This window comes from Thalassophryne amazonica, chromosome 4 (assembly GCF_902500255.1).
Source record: "Thalassophryne amazonica chromosome 4, fThaAma1.1, whole genome shotgun sequence".
Lineage (NCBI taxonomy): Eukaryota > Metazoa > Chordata > Actinopteri > Batrachoidiformes > Batrachoididae > Thalassophryne > Thalassophryne amazonica.
This window is the reverse complement of record NC_047106.1, coordinates 74,012,256-74,027,615: the sequence shown is the minus strand read 5'-3', so window position 1 is coordinate 74,027,615 and position 15,360 is coordinate 74,012,256. Positions and strand designations below refer to the sequence as shown.

Below are 15,360 nucleotides of genomic sequence, written 5' to 3'. Positions count from 1 at the left end.
ATACACAACCATCAACAATACACAGACCATGCAACCACATTCAACAGCTAAAAAGGTTATATGTGATGGATTATAAAGTGCTTTTAAATAAAGTGCTATTAAAATGTGCTTCAAACATCAGTTTCAAGCCATAAGGGGGTTAAAGTTCAGCATTTAGGAGCTGGACAGCCCTGGGGATAAAGGTTGTCTTTCTCCTCTGAGTCCAACAGCCTGGACAACGAAGTCTGCGTCCTGAAAAGAGCCACTCAAACTCTGAAGAAAGCACATGGGTGGAGTGACGTAATATTTTGCAAGCAGTTTTTACTATCAGTTGATCACATAAAGAGGTGAGAGACCAAACAGATTGCCCAATGATTTTAGAGCAAACCTTGGCCACATGCAGCAGACGATTTCTGTTTTGCAGGGTGATGGAGTGGAACCAGCAAGTGAAAGAGAAGGTGATTACATTTTCAATGAATGCATAATAAAATGTAGTGAGAATGACCTTGTTTACATTGAATGATTTAAGCTTCCTAAGAAGGTACTGTCTGGGGGACATTTCTTGAGCAGTTCATCCGTGTTAGGGGAGAACCTCAATGAGTTGTCAAAGAGTGTCCCAAGGTATTTACATTCCTCCACTATCTCCACCGGCTCCTCATGAATGATGGTGGTGGCAGCTTCAGCCAGGTGTCTCTGTTTGGATGAAAAAGTTATAATCATCTCCTTGGTCTTATTAATGTTCAGCTCAAGACAGGAGTTTTCACACCACAGGACAAACTCCTGCAGAGCTGAGGCATGCTGCTGAATGTTACTGGAGAGCAGAGACAGAAGGACTGTGTCATCATCAAATTTCACAAAATGACAATTTGACTGGGTGGATCTGCAGTCATCAGTTTAGAGAATGTAGAGAAGTGGGGAGAGGACACAACCCTGCGGAGAACCAGTGGAAGTGGAGAGGGTGTCGGGCAGGATGTGATTCACCAACACCCTCTGAGTCCTGTTGGTGAGAAAGTCTAAAATCCATCGGATGAGTTTATAGTTCAAATGGAAATGTGAGATGAGCTTTTCAGCTAGGATATGAGGCTGTATGGAATTGAATGCTGATGAGAAATCTGCAAACAGAAGTCTGGCAGAGGAGCAGGGGGTCTCCAGATGCTTGTGAATAGTGTTGAGTATAAATATTTTTGCATTGTTGACACCTCTGCCAGTCTGACATGTAAATTGCAGTGTGTCCATCACTGAGTTAGTTTCCTTGGTGATGTGATCTTTGATGATCCTCTCCAAAGCGTTCATGACTAGAAAGGTGAGAGCCACAGGTCTGAGATCATTTAGAACCTTGGTGGTGCCCTGCTTCGGGATAGGAATCACTGTTGAGTGTTTCCACATCACGGGGACTGTGCTGCTGGTCAGGAACCCTGGAACAGGTGCTGGAACACACCTCCCAGCTGCTCAGTACAGTGCTATAGGGTCCGCCCACAGATGTTGTCCGGCCCTGGAGCAGTGTTTTTCTTGGTCTTTGTCAGTGCTTTCACCACCTCTGATATGCTGATGATGACGACAGGATCACCAGCTCTGAGACTGGAGACAAAAGATTCCACCTGAGTGCAGTTATCCTTTTCAAATCTGGTGAAGAAGGAGTTGAGGTCATTCGACAGGGAAGTGAAACTATAGGCTGAATCTCAATTTTACCCCTTGGCCCTTCCCCTTCCCCTCCGTTTTGCGCGGGCACGAAAGACAGAGGGGTGTCTCAATTCTCTTTTTGGAGCGAGGTGGAGGGGTAGGTGGAGGGCTTCAAACCCCTCCAAACGGAGTGAATCTGGGTGCACACTCCGTTTGGAGGGGTAGGAGGAGCTTATCGCTGTCTCCAAAGAAACAAACATGGCACCGAAAGAGCCGCACAAATGAAAGCAGCTTTCATTACAAATTACGCTGTTTAGAAAGTTATAACTTGCCAAAAAACTTTACAGGCAGTTGCCTATGACAGCAACATGTATGCTGCTGGATGCATGTTACGTATATTGTCGTTCTGAAGAATATCGTAACCACTCGTGTGCTGAGGTGTTATAATGCGCATACACACGAACGCTACGATAAGACACTTTTATATCTCAAAATGGAGAAAATCATGATAAAGGATATGTTGTGTGGGCCGCTGAAGAGGAGGTACTGCTGGCCCACCACCACCAGAGGGCGCCCTGCCTGGAGTGCGGGCTCCAGGCACCAGAGGGCACTGCCGCCGACGAAGGCTGTCAGGGTGACAGCTGTCACCCATTACTAGACACAGCTGACTGCACTCAGGACGGAGTATATCAGCAGGACAGCGTCTCCACCTCAGTGCCGAGATATCGCCTTGAGATTAAGGTAACCTTCTTTGCTAGTATATATATTGAGGACTCTGATAAACCTTGCTAAACCATTTCAGGACAGCTGATTACAGAAAGCACCTTGCTTGGATAAGTACTCACCTTCCTGCTTCATTATTACAAGAGGTGGAGGCGGCTTCTCCCCTCTCCGTCTACTGGGTGCTGTCGCATCCATACCTGTGTGTTTGTGCTCTTTCCCGCCAGCAGTACCGGATCCGACGAGCGAAGGCAGTGGCCACCTGGGAATTCGGGACTTGGCGGTTCCAGTACTCCTGGTTTTCGGTGGCAGAGGAAATCTGGGTGGTTCCGGTTCGACTGGGACGGACGTCTCCTACCTTCGAGCCTGCCCACACAACACCAGCAGATTTCGACTTACAACTCTAAAGTATTAATTGTTGTATTGGTTGTGCCCTGTTCACAACAGTAAAACTTGTTATTTCACCTTTCTCTATTGTCCGTTCATTGCGCCCCCTGTTGTGGGTCCGTGTACCTACACTTTCACAACAGGATATCTCGGCCAGCGTCATGGATCCCGAGGGGCGTCAACCGGCTGTTGAACGGCCAATGGAAGAACAGGGCGCAGCGGCGGCTTCGGGAGGGGTAATCGGTGAGTTGCAGCGGATCCTCACCGCTTTCACCACTCGGATCGATTTTATGACCGAGCAGCACGTTCTCCTAAACCGCAGGGTGGAGGCTCTCGCCGCACAAATGGAAGCGCGCCCTCCGGGCGCCGCTGCGGCTCTCCCTCCCGAGGACCCTGCGTGTGAGAATGACGTTCCACTGGTTGTTCAACGGCCCCTTCCTCCGTCCCCTGAAGCATACATAAGCCCTCCAGAACCGTACGACGGCTGTGTGGAGACGTGCGCGGACTTCCTTATGCAATGTTCGCTCGTCTTCGCTCAGCGTCCCGTGATGTACGCAGCTGATGCTAGCAGGGTAGCTTATGTAATCAACCTGCTTCGCGGGGAGGCACGCGCTTGGGCTACAGCGCTCTGGGAACAGAGCTCACGGCTCCTTCAGTCATACGACGGGTTTGTACGGGAGCTCAGAACGGTGTTCGATCATCCCAACAGAGGAGAGTCCGCTTCAACCGCATTACTGTCCATACGACAGGGACGTCGGAGCGCAGCTGCCTATGCAGTCGCCTTCCGCATCGCGGCAGCGAGATCCGGCTGGAATAGCACTGCCCTCCGCGCTGCCTTTGTAAATGGATTGTCTCTGGTCCTAAAAGAGCACCTGGTGGCTAAAGACGAACCGCGGGATTTAGACGGGCTCATTGATCTGGTCATACGGCTTGACAACCGGTTAGAGGAACGTCGCCGGGAGCGAGGCGAAGGGCGTGGCCAGGCACGGGTCGTCCCTCTCCCTTCCGGGTCCGATCGAGTTCCGCCGTCCCCACGCTCCTCTGTTCCGGCGCTCCGTGCGCTTACGGCTCCCCCTGCTGTCGAAGCTATGGACACGAGCAGGGCAACATTTAGGGCACCTGAAGCACAAAGGAGGCGGGCCCACGGAGCTTGTTATGTTTGTGGCTCGAGTGAGCATATGGCAAACGATTGCCCCGAGCGGTTAAACACCGACGCCCGCCCCTAGAGACTGGGCCAGGGGTGGGCCAAAACATGCACGTGGGACACACCCACATTGCTACACGACTCCCAGTCACGATCCTATATGAGGATTCAACCCTGAAAGCCCCAGCACTGGTGGACACGGGCTCTGAGGGGAATCTGCTTGACAGCAGATGGGCCAGGGAGATAGGGCTCCCTCTGGTGGCTCTTACCTCGCCTGTGCAGGTTCGGGCACTAGATGGCTCCCTACTCCCACCAATCACGCACAAGACACCTCCAGTAACTCTGGTGGTGTCAGGTAACCACCGGGAGGTGATCGAGTTCTTCGTGACTCAGGCCACCTCCCGTGTGGTTTTAGGGTTTCCATGGATGCTGAAGCACAATCCCCGGATTGATTGGCCGTCCGGGGTAGTGGTACAGTGGAGCGAAACCTGCCATCGGGAGTGTCTCGGTTCCTCGGTTCCTCCTGGCTCCCAAGCTAAGGAGGAGGTCCGAGTCCCGCCCAATCTGAAGGCGGTGCCAGCGGAGTACCATGACCTCGCTGACGTGTTCAGCAAGGATCTGGCCCTCACGCTACCTCCCCACCGCCCGTATGATTGTGCCATTGATTTGGTTCCAGGCAGTGAGTTTCCGTCCAGTAGGCTGTACAACCTCTCACGGCCGGAACGCGAATCCATGGAGACCTACATCCGGGACTCTTTGGCTGCCGGGTTGATCCGGAATTCCACCTCACCGATGGGCGCAGGTTTCTTTTTTGTGGGTAAAAAGGATGGCGGGCTTCGTCCATGCATTGATTATAGGGGGTTGAACGAGATCACGGTTCGCAATCGATACCCGTTGCCCTTGTTAGATTCGGTGTTCACCCCCCTGCATGGAGCCAAGATGTTCACCAAGCTGGATCTTAGGAATGCGTATCATTTGGTTCGGATTCGGAAGGGAGACGAGTGGAAGACGGCATTCAACACCCCCTTAGGTCATTTTGAGTACCTGGTCATGCCGTTCGGTCTCACTAATGCTCCCGCGACCTTCCAAGCGTTGGTAAACGATGTCTTGCGGGACTTCCTGCACCGGTTCGTCTTCGTGTATCTAGACGATATACTCATCTTTTCCCCGGATCCTGAGACTCATGTCCGGCATGTCCGTCAGGTCCTGCAGCGGTTGTTGGAGAACCGTCTGTTTGTGAAGGGCGAGAAGTGTGAGTTCCACCGCACTTCTTTGTCCTTCCTGGGGTTTATCATCTCCTCTAACTCCGTCGCCCCGGATCCGGCCAAGGTTGCGGCGGTGAGAGATTGGCCCCAACCCACTAGCCGTAGGAAGCTGCAACAGTTCCTCGGCTTCGCTAATTTCTACAGGAGGTTCATCAAGGGCTACAGTCAGGTAGTTAGCCCCCTGACAGCCCTGACCTCTCCAAAAGTTCCCTTCACCTGGTCGGACCGGTGCGAGGCCGCGTTCAAGGAGTTGAAACGGCGCTTCTCGTCTGCACCAGTTCTGGTGCAGCCCGATCCTAGCCGCCAGTTAGTGGTTGAAGTGGATGCCTCGGACTCAGGGATAGGAGCGGTGCTCTCCCAGAGCGGGAGGACCGATAAGGTCCTTCACCCGTGTGCCTATTTTTCTCGCAGGTTGACCCCCGCTGAACGGAATTATGACGTCGGCAATCGGGAACTCCTTGCTGTGAAAGAGGCCCTCGAAGAGTGGAGACATCTGTTGGAGGGAACAGCCGTGCCATTCACGGTTTTCACTGACCATCGGAACCTGGAGTACATCAGGACCGCTAAGCGTCTGAACCCCAGGCAAGCCCGCTGGTCATTGTTCTTTGGCCGTTTTGACTTCCGGATTACCTACCGCCCCGGGACCAAGAACCAGCGATCGGATGCATTGTCCCGGGTGCACGAAGAGGAGGTCAGAACGGAACCGTCGGATCCCCCGGATCCCATCATCCCGGAGTCCGCTATCGTGGCCGCCCTCACCTGGGACGTGGAGAAGACCGTCCGGGAGGCCCTGACCCGTGTCCCGGACCCCGGAGACGGACCAAAGAACAAACTATACGTCCCACCAGAGGCCAGGGCCGCAGTCCTAGACTTCTGTCACGGTTCTAAGCTCTCCTGTCACCCAGGGGTGCGAAGGACCGTGGCAGTCGTCCGGCAACGCTTCTGGTGGGCATCCCTGGAGACCGACGTCCGGGACTACGTCCAGGCTTGTACCACCTGTGCCAGGGGCAAGGCCAATCATCAGAAGACCTCAGGGCAGCTACAGCCACTGCCCGTGCCTCATCGCCCCTGGTCCCATATCGGCCTGGACTTCGTCACGGGTCTCCCGCCGTCCCAGGGAAACACCGTCGTCTTCACGATAGTGGACCGTTTCTCCAAGGCGGCCCACTTCGTGGCCCTCCCGAAGCTCCCTACGGCCCAGGAGACAGCGGACCTCCTGGTCCACCACGTCGTCCGTCTGCATGGCATACCATCAGACATCGTCTCCGATCGCGGTCCCCAGTTCACCTCACATGTCTGGAGGAGCTTCTGCCGGGAACTGGGGGCCTCGGTCAGCCTTTCGTCCGGGTACCACCCCCAGACCAACGGGCAAGCAGAGCGGGCCAACCAAGAACTGGAGCAGACACTACGCTGTGTGACAGCCGCGCACCCGACGGCCTGGAGTACCCACCTGGCCTGGATCGAGTACGCCCACAACAGCCAAGTGTCATCAGCCACCGGCCTCTCCCCGTTTGAGGTGTGCTTGGGGTATCAGCCCCCCTTGTTTCCGGTGGTCGAGGGAGAGGTCGGTGTGCCCTCGGTCCAGGCCCACCTACGGAAGTGCCGTCGGGTGTGGCGTGCTGCCCGCTCTGCTTTGTTGAAGGCCCGGACGAGGGCGAAGAAACATGCAGACCGGCGGCGGGCCCCGGCCCCCACGTACCGTCCTGGGCAGGCAGTGTGGTTGTCCACCAAGGACATTCCCCTTCAAGTGGACTCCCCCAAGCTCCAAGAACGGTACATCGGTCCCTTCAAGGTTGTCAAAGTCATCAATCCCGCCGCAGTGAGGCTTCAGCTTCCGGCCTCACTGCGGATACACCCAGTATTCCACGTCTCCCGGATAAAGCCCCATCACACCTCACCCCTCTGCACCCCGGGTCCGGCACCACCTCCTGCCCGGATCATCGACGGGGAACCGGCTTGGACCGTGCGCCGGCTCCTCGATGTCCGTCGAATGGGCCGGGGTTTTCAGTACCTGGTGGACTGGGAGGGGTACGGCCCCGAGGAGCGCTCCTGGGTGAAGAAGGGCTTCATCCTGGACCCGGCCCTCCTGGCCGACTTCTACCGACGCCATCCGGACAAGCCCGGCCGTGCGCCAGGAGGCGCCCGTTGAGGGGGGGGTCCTGTTGTGTGGGCCGCTGAAGAGGAGGTACTGCTGGCCCACCACCACCAGAGGGCGCCCTGCCTGGAGTGCGGGCTCCAGGCACCAGAGGGCGCTGCCGCCGACGAAGGCTGTCAGGGTGACAGCTGTCACCCATTACTAGACACAGCTGACTGCACTCAGGACGGAGTATATCAGCAGGACAGCGTCTCCACCTCAGTGCCGAGATATCGCCTTGAGATTAAGGTAACCTTCTTTGCTAGTATATATATTGAGGACTCTGATAAACCTTGCTAAACCATTTCAGGACAGCTGATTACAGAAAGCACCTTGCTTGGATAAGTACTCACCTTCCTGCTTCATTATTACAAGAGGTGGAGGCGGCTTCTCCCCTCTCCGTCTACTGGGTGCTGTCGCATCCATACCTGTGTGTTTGTGCTCTTTCCCGCCAGCAGTACCGGATCCGACGAGCGAAGGCAGTGGCCACCTGGGAATTCGGGACTTGGCGGTTCCAGTACTCCTGGTTTTCGGTGGCAGAGGAAATCTGGGTGGTTCCGGTTCGACTGGGACGGACGTCTCCTACCTTCGAGCCTGCCCACACAACACCAGCAGATTTCGACTTACAACTCTAAAGTATTAATTGTTGTATTGGTTGTGCCCTGTTCACAACAGTAAAACTTGTTATTTCACCTTTCTCTATTGTCCGTTCATTGCGCCCCCTGTTGTGGGTCCGTGTACCTACACTTTCACAACAGGATAAGCACATTAGTTTGTATGTTCATAAATCTTTGGACAATATCGATCCCTGCTGTTGGATTTCAAAGTCTGTAACACGTGTGTATTTTGTAAACAAACAGGGAGCCCTGAGCACACTCGTCTCCTAATAAGCTTTCAGGCAGAAAATGAGAAGTTTCATCAATGGGAATAAGTTGGAAAATATATACACACACATGTATATGTGTAACACATAACCTGATGTCCTAATAAACTGCTATTATTTGTCAAAGAAATTTCTAACGGAATTAGGGCTGGATGCAAAAAATGGGAGAATTAGAAAAAGAAATATAAGGTTAACAGAACTAGATGCAGCCCATAACATACATACAGGTGCTGGTCATATAATTAGAATATCATGAAAAAGTGGATTTATTTCAGTAATTCCATTCAAAAAGTGAAACTTGTACAAATATAATGTACACATTCATTGTACACAGACTGATATATTTCAAGTGTTTATTTATTCTAATTACTAATTAATTAATTAATTAATAATCAAATTAATTCAATCAAACAATATTAATTATTGCAATTATTGATGGATTATTATTCATATTATTAGCATTAATTAATTACTAATGAATTAATTATTAATACTATTAATCATTATTATAAATTATGAATGAATTAAATTCATTAACATGACATGATTGCAATGCCTCGAAGAAATCTGCGACTTCTTCTATTTCTTTGCATTTACGCAGAAAGGCGAGAAAATAAAAAGAGCAAACAGGCTACTGCAACAAGTTATGTTTCGGTTGCCATGTTAACAAACAGTGAAGACGGCAGTTTGACACGGGCAGTTTTTTTCCTCCTAAGGCGGAGGGGTGTCTCAATTCATAGGGCTAGAGGCATACCCCTTTGCCTTACCCCTTGTTTTAAAGGGGTAGGTGTTGGGGTAGGGGTAGGGACAAGGGGAAGGGGAAGGGGTACAAAAGAGAATTGAGATTGGGGTATGACCTTCCACCTGGATGGGCTTGTGGCTCGTAGAGACAGAGCTCACTGCAGCCATGTTTTTGAGGCCCTGCCAGGCTGTGTGGAGGTTCCCTTTTGCAAATCTCTGCTCCACTTTGTTTTTACTTTTCACTTTTCACCTTTAGACCATGAATCATAGCTCACTGGCACGAGGCACATGCATTGTATTTAGGGAATAACCCTGAGTTGTCTGAGAATTTGCAGACAGTAATGCTGGATTTTACGGTCGCAAATTGAGTTTTACTGGTAACGCGTTAGCGGAGCCAGTAAAAAGGAGTTTTACCGGCTCCAGTTTTAAAATGGATATTTGCAGCATTAACGTCTGCAAATCATCAGACACAAGGGGGTTATTCCCATTCTAATCCAATTCCATCGTTTGCACGGTTTATTTTTCTGTAAGTAATTCGACCTGGAAGAGATGCCTCTTCCGCTTGGCCACTTTCCGAATCGTTGACAAAGGGTGTGGTCGGCTCATCAAAGCTTACCATTGCAACAGTGTCTACATGCCAAACTGAATATTCTGTGAGCAGACCCAAAGATTTCTCCATCTCGTCAACTGCACTGAGTAATTCTGTATCAGAATCCACATCAATACTTTCATTTAATAGATTAAATTCACCCATTTCAGCATTGACGTCGCTGCACTAGTTTCTCTCACTCTCAACTGACAGCACCATTACTGACATCTGTGTAGTAATGCGGTCAGGGTGCAGAGTAATACATCAAATGTGATGTATGTATTAGTCGAATATTTTGGGGGAGGTGGGAGGTCTAGTGGTTAAGGTGTTGGGCTTGAAACCAGAAGATCCTCAGTTCAAATCCCAGCTTGACTGGAAAATCACTTGGGCAATGTCCTTGAGCAAGGTCTTTAATCCCCTATTGCTCCCGGTGTGTAGTGAGTGCCTTGTATGGCAGCACCCTGACACTGGGGTGAATGTGAGGCATTATTTTAAAGATCCTCTATGGAATCTCAAACATCTGCTACTTTGGAATCAGACTTGCGAATATTGAATACACACGAAATTTCCCTTTGTAACATTATTCAAATGCATGTATAATAATAATAATAATAATAATAATAATAATAATAATAATAAAACACTTCCAACACAACCTCTGAGGACAGCTTTATGGAAATGAGCATTATACATTTTGTAACTATATTACTATATTAGGCATTTAGGCATTTATAACAGGCATGAATTGTATATGATGACCTTGTTAAGGTGTAATTACATGTGGCCCATACTCTGAATTCTTAGATGAATTTGGTGAGTTCATCTCTAACTTGTCAACTAGTGCAGATAACATTCTGATTATGGGTGACTTCAACATTCAAATAAATAAGCCTTCTGATCCCCTCTGCAAATAATTTCTGGAAATTATGGATGTATTAGGATTCCAGCAATGCATTCAGGATTCAACGCACATTACCGGAAATACCCTGGATTTGGTTCTTGCATGTGGTATTGCTATCACAAATACTGACATCATGCCTCTTGCATCAGTGGTCACTGATCACTCGCTTATTAGGTTTACAGTTTCGCTGCCGTGTTTAATGGAACATCCACCTTATTTAACATTGCCGTGACACATCAGCTCCTCAACTACGACTGAACTTGAAGCTAGACTGCCTGATATCAGTAGACAGTTTTTTGGATAATTTAAACTCAGCACTCAAAACTACACTTGACATGATTGTGCCACCTACATTAAAACAACGCTCCCCCAAAACACAGTCACCTTGGTTCAATGATTACTTGCGACCTCAAGCATAAGGCGAGAGGTCTAGAACAGAAATGGCATAGTTCAAAATTAGAAATATTCCTCCTCCGGTGGCGTGATGCTATCTTAGACTATAAGCATGCAATACTGGCTATAAAGTGGGCCTATTGCTCTGACTTGATCAACAAAAACAAGGATAACTCAAATTTCTTGTTTGACACGGTGGCAACACATACATGGACAACCACCTGTAAATCGCTCTCCTTTTATAGCACAAGATTTCATGGATTACTTTGAGAAGAAAATTGACAACATTAGATTAAACATAATCCAGCATGCCTTAACCCCGCCACTACACCCTACTATTGAGGTGGGCGCCATCACTGAGGTATTACCTAGATTTACAGAATTTCATTGTATCTCACTAGGCGTGCTGACAAAACTCGTAATGTCTACAAAAAGCACAACCTGCTTATTTGATCCTATACCACCAAAACTGTTTAAGACCTGTGGCCCAAGAGTGGAACTGTTCCTAAATGATTCAAATCTGCAGTGATTAAGTCATTCATTAAAAGAAATCTAATCTTGACCTTAGTATATTTAAAAACTATAGGCTGATATCAAATCTAGTATTATTTTTGTTCTAAAATTCTTGAAAAGGTGGTTTCACAGCAGCTCGTGGACCACCTTACACAGAATAATCTTTCTGAGCCACTGCAGTCTACTTTTAGAAAATATCACTCCACAGAGACAGCTCTCACTAAAGTAGTGAATGATATTCTGCTTGCAATGGTTTCGGACACCACTACGGTTCTGGTGCTGTTACATCTTAGTGCTGCGTTTGATACCGTGGATCATCATATTCTACTCAATAGGCTGGAAAATCATTTTTATGATTACTGGGAATGCTCTTGCATGGTTGGCATCACACCTGACCAGTTGTTCTCACTGTGATTTGTATAATAACACTACCTCTAACCTTAGTGACATGAAACTTGGGGTTCCACATTGGTCCGTCTTAGGCCCCCTGCTTTCCTCCCTTTATATAGCACCCGTTGGGCACATACTGTGGCATTTTGGGATTACCTTTCATTGCTATGCTGATGATACTCAGTTATACATGCCGATAACTGCTGATATAATCTCATCCTCATAAAATCCTTAGAAGATTGCCTTGCATCAGTAAAAAGCTGGATGTCCAGCAATTTCCTACTTTTAAGCTCTGATAAGACTGAAATTATGGTTCTTGGTCCAGTGAGACATTGGGATCAATTTGACCAGCCAACACTTAGACTAGGCTCATGTGTCGTACATCACACTGACAAAATGAGGAATCTCTGGGTAATTTTTGATCCTACATTGTCCTCCGCATTACAGATATTATGAGGACTGCTTTCTTCCACCTGCGAAATATAGTGAAGATCCATCCCATCCTGTCTATGGCTGATGCTGAGACCCTGATTCATGCATTTGTTTCTTCTAGATTGGACTACTGCAATGTTCTATTTTCTGGTTTACCGCAATCCAGCATTAGGGGCATCCAATTGGTTCAAAATGCTCCTGCCAGACTTTTCACAAGAAGCACAAAGTTTGACCACATTACACCCATTTTGGTGTCTCTTCACTGGCTTCCTGTCCCTGTGAGATCAGATTTTAAGGTTCTGCTACTAACCTATAACATTGTTCATGGATTAGCACCTCCCTACTTATCTGACCTGATTAAACTCTATATACCAGCCCAACTCTGCATTCTCAGGGTACAGGACTACTTTTTGTCTTTAGGGTGAATAAAAAGTGTGCAGGTCACAGAGCTTTCTCTTATCGTGCACCTGCTTTATGGAATGATCTCCCTGCATCAATAAAACAGTCAGATTATGTAGAGACTTTCAAGTCCAGACTTAAGACGCTCTTATTTTCCCTACTTGATGTTACATAATGAAATAAATTGAATTGAATTGTGGCTGGTCTTTTGGCTGTCTATGCTGTCATGTCAACTCCACAATGTCAAATAGTGGACACAATGTAGGGGGTAGGGTCAGAAACACAATGGGGGGTGGTAGGGGTGGGAGGGGGAAGTGTGCGTCAATCTCTGTCCATGTGTGCATAAAGTCTGGAGTTGCCTTGACAACAGCAGACTGTGAGGGAGGGCAGATAAGACAAGAGGGGAGCCAAATGCTTCACTAAGGCCATTGAAATCCTTTTGGAGGAAAAACAAGCGGGGTGTTTTGAGCTTTGGTAGCTGATAAGGCTGCCATGATTTGAGTTACGCAGAGAGACACAGAAATTCCATTTGCAGCTCTTCTGACCGTTGAAATTAAATTCATGAATATTCCCTGGTCTCCAACATCTTCCTTTGCAAGGCAGATATTTGCAGCAAGATGTTTTCCAACTTGCGTTTGAGTTCAAAAGTTAATGCAGTCTGAGACTGTACCGCCTTGCCCACTTCATTAATCATGATGGGCAGATGTGGGGTTGTGCTTCTGGTAGTAGCCGTCTTGCCTATTTTCCGGTAGGTCAGGACAGCACATAATCCAATCAGCACCAGCCCTCCTGCCATAAAAGCAAATAAGAATAAATCTTTGATGTCTTCCATGGAGAGTGGTGCTAAGCATGCAATGTGCCACTTCTCCTAGGTGTCGAGAACACAGCCCGCAGGGTAGGTTCCATCTGGGGACACAGGGTCCCCCAGCCCTGATTTCCTTGTTGAAAAAATGGTGTCAATAGTGTTGAGACACCAGCTGATCAATTCCATGGTTATTCCAAATATAGCTTGAAGAATTCACAGTCTGGTGAAGTTGGGACTTTTGAAGGTTGGAGCAAAGATGGAAAGACAGAGGAAAAACACAGAAAGAGAGGAGAAAGGAGGAAATGTGACCGCCCTCCTATGTAGCTGACATTTTATACACGTAATAGTCATACACTACATTTCAAAAGTAATATATAATTTGCTTTTGGTGTGTATCAATGTTGATTTACATCAGGTTTGATTTCTTCATGCATTTTAAGTACAACCCCAATTCCAATGAAGTTGGGACATTGTGTAAAATGTAAATAAAAACAGAATACAATGATTTGCAAATCCTCTTCAACCTATATTCAGTTGAATACACCACAGTGACAAGATATTTAATGTTCAAACTCTATTGTTTTTGTGCAAATATTTGCTCATTTTGAAATGGATGGCTGCAACACTATTAAAAAAAGCTGGGACAGTGGTATGTTCACCACTGTGTTACGTCACCTTTCCTTCTAACAACACTCAATAAGCATTTGGGAACTGAGGACACTCATGATTGGGTATAAAAGGAGCATCCCCAAAAGCCTCAGCCGTTCACAAGCAAAGATGGGGCGAGGATCACCACTGTGTGAACAACTGCATGAAAAAATAGTCCAGTAGTTTAAGAACAATGTTTCTCAACCTTCATTTACAAGGAATTTAGGGATTCCATCATCTACAGTCCATAATATAATCAGAAAATTCAGAAAATCTGGAGAACTTGACGTATTTTAAGGACTTCATTGAGGGACATCTAAAGTTAAAATTCAACAATTAACCAAATGATAGCAAACCTGTGCAACCACACAATTCTTTCTTTCTTTCTCTCTTTCTTTCTTTCTTTCTTCCTTCCTTCCTTCCTTCCTTCCTTCCTTCCTTCCTTCCTTCCTTCCTTCCTTCCTTCCTTCCTTCCTTCCTTCCTTCCTTCCTTCCTTCCTTCCTTCCTTCCTTCCTTCCCCTGAAGTTCGGAGTCCCATCCACTCAGAAATGCATGTGTTTTGCTCAGCACAGACATGATGTAGTGCACACTTGACATTTGATATATAACCTCTAAATATGTGCAATTTACTCCCATCACTCACAAGGTGTTGAGATTCTCTTAGGGAGTGACGAGAATGGACAAGACTAGGAATGAACATATCAGAGGGACAGCTCAGGTGGGACGGTTTTAGACAAAGTCAGAGAGGCGAGATTGAGATGGTGTGGACATGTGCAGAGGAGGGACCCAGGGTATATAGGGAGAAGGATGCTGAGGATGGAGCCACCAGGCAGGAGGAGAAGAGGGAGGCCAAAGGTGGCTTATGGATGTGCTGAGGGAGGACACGCAGCTGTTTGGTGTGACAGAGGAAGATACAGAGGACAGGGCGAGATGGAAACAATTGATCTGCTGTGGCGACCCCCCAACGGGAGCAGCTGAAAGAAAAAGAAGACTCACGAGGTAATAACTCCTTGAAGCAAGTTAGTCAGAACTAACCTTGATCAGATCCTTTTTCTTGTCATTTAAATTTGCAATTCTGCACTTTAACCATCTTTTTAGAGGTGTTCAATCATCAGATTCAGGTCTCGGCTCTGGCTGGGCCACTCAAGCACATTCACAGAGTTGTCCTGAAGCCACTCCTTTGATATCTTAGCTATTTGCTTAGGGTCATTGTCCTGGTGAAAGATGAACTGTCACCCCAGTCTGAGGTGACAGTCCGCACTCTGGAGCAGGTTTTAATCCAGGACTACAGGCATGCTGACTGCTTGGTTGATTTCACAGTGGGCCCCAGCATGAAGTTAGGTTCACCGATGGACCCAGAATGGAGGTTTTGCTGTTTGGCATCAAAAATGCTGCAAAAGCTTCCCAAAATTGATT

The 15,360-nt window shown here is 48.0% G+C and overlaps 1 long non-coding RNA gene across 1 annotated transcript; it reads right to left on the bottom strand.

Moving 5' to 3' along the window:
* Positions 1-644: 644 nt before the first annotated feature.
* LOC117509195 lies at positions 645-14,738 on the bottom strand. Its single transcript, XR_004560302.1, has 3 exons — positions 14,588-14,738; positions 11,400-11,404; positions 645-656 (listed from the first exon to the last, which is right to left on the bottom strand). It is a non-coding gene; the product is annotated as an uncharacterized LOC117509195 (long non-coding RNA).
* Between the last annotated feature and the right edge of the window lie 622 nt (positions 14,739-15,360).